A 2,316-nucleotide genomic window follows, 5' to 3' on the forward strand; every position below is an offset into this window, starting at 1 on the left:
TTTGCCGACATCATGAGAAGCTTACAGACTTTCTATCTTCCTCCATTTGATCCATAGTGGACTTCTCCTCCTCAAGCAATCTTCCATTAGATCACTGAAACAAAACCACATTTCACCATTTGTGTGACGATAAGTATTGAAGATGAATGAATGTCGTTCGACAGAGAGAATGACCCTGCGGACCTAAGGGAACCTTAGTTCACAGTAAAGCTTGCCAGCTTCGTCAAGGCAGAGTACATGCTCAGGCTATTTGGAGAGGAATTCTTTGTTTTTGGTAAGGAAAAGGCATCTTGTTGGACGAGTTTTCTTCAGAGTTTTGAATGCGAGTAGATTTGTGTTGAATGAGTTTTGTTCTAGGCAAGGTTTAAAGTATCCCACGATACCATACGATACTAGCCTATACGTATCCATATTTGACCCAACCAATACAATACATCTCGATACGTCTCTCTATTGAATTATACTAAAATACATTAGATTGAGCGATAAAATACTCGATACAAGACGATATGTCTCTTAAATTCAGCTTACCAATACGATACTCGATACCGATACTTTAAACCTTGGTTCTAGGGCTCTCTTTCTTTTTCCGTTTCTTCTTTGTCGCCCTCTTTGTACTAATGAATGAGGTCAAGAATGATGAACCAAAAGAAAGACGAAAGGGCTCAATAGGGTTTTGTAGGGACCTCACACTCTTAGGGATTATCGATGGTGAAGCACTCCAGCAAATAAAGGAATCACGGTTTGATTTTGTAAATTTCTAAAATAGAAAAACTTTGAAGGTAAAAATTGAAAATTGGATTTACATTCATTCGACCTTGACTTAACTCATATCTGATGTAGGTGACTAGTGGACCAGGACGAACAGTCAATGCAGGGTTGGTAGAATGGTAAGATCCATACTTCTCAGTGGAGATGTCATGGGTTTGACCCTTGCGGATGACAAAACTCCCTCTGAGGATCTAATCAAGGTGCGCAAAAAGCTGGCCCAAATGAACCTCAGACACAAGAAAAAGACCAGGACGAGCATGGATCACTAGAGCTAAACTTGCACCCAAGTGCTCATTTATGAATTTATATTGAAATTGGTCATGATTTCTCAAAAATAAGTTGTGAAATCATACTAAAACACTATTTTTACCAAACATCTTTTAAAATTGAAATAACCCATGAAATAAAAAAGTAACCTTTCGCAATGAAATCGGTTGATTATAACAAATATAGTATCCTTTAGTATGCAACAAATTGAACAACTCTGGTGATTTATGTATGACTGTTAAGCTGCGTTTGTTCGCTGGAATAAAGGTGGTGTGGAGTTTTTTTTTGAAAAAACATACTTTTCCATTAAATATTAAAAGTATAATTTGTTTGGATGTTTGGGGTGGTAAAGTTAAAGAAAGCGAATAACCCATGGTTCTTAGGACAAAGGTAAGTTTTCAACACATAATTAGGCTGTGAAAGTGAAGGAATCAAGAAGGCCTGTTCAAAGAAAACAAATAACACGGATGCTGCTGTGAAAGTGAAGGAATGCTACGCTCAATTAGCTGGGGTGATCCGAGATCAAGAAGGCCTGTTCAGAGGAGGTTTGCTATCAAGATTCCTCTATGCCATGTAGTAGAGGCAGAAATGCGCGCAATCAAAGAAGGGGTAAAGATAGCGTTGGATATGGGAGCATGGCCACTCCAAATAGAATCAGATTCGCTGAAGGCCATAAGGTTAGTGGACCTAGAAGTTAACGAGCAAGGATCGATGGGAAGACTAGTTGCTGAAATTCGAAGCCTATATGCTTCTTGAGGCCATGTTAGGTTTAGTCATGTGAGGCATCAAATAACAAGGCTGTTGATTGGTTGTCTAAGAAGCGGCTATTTGGAAGAGATGATCTGATCTTTTTCAATGATCCCCCGCAAGAAATGACAGACATCCTTAGAGAGGATTGTCTTTGTTTGCTTTTTTTTGGGGTCTTTGACCCCGTTTTGTAACAAAAAAAAAAAAAATAATAATAATAATAAAAAAACTTATGTCGTGACATGACAAATTAACTTTTCCATCCCATACATTTTCAAGACCATACAAATATGTTGAATTTTGTGAAAAAATGTGAAAAACAAAAAAGTAGGACCTACAATTAAAATTTTTCTATAAATTCTCTTCATTTCTTTTTTCCTCATTACACTACACATGGGCCCACACATTTTTTTCATCACCACTCCACCTTTGCAAACAATTTTGATATATTTTTCTTTATAATAAAAAAATAAAAAAATAAATAATACCACGGAAAGGTTTTCACCCGTTCGTTTTAATTTGGACGATGAG

This window comes from Hakea prostrata, chromosome 5 (genome assembly GCF_041222555.1).
Source record: "Hakea prostrata isolate BN-2017 chromosome 5, UWA_Hpros_2, whole genome shotgun sequence".
Lineage (NCBI taxonomy): Eukaryota > Viridiplantae > Streptophyta > Magnoliopsida > Proteales > Proteaceae > Hakea > Hakea prostrata.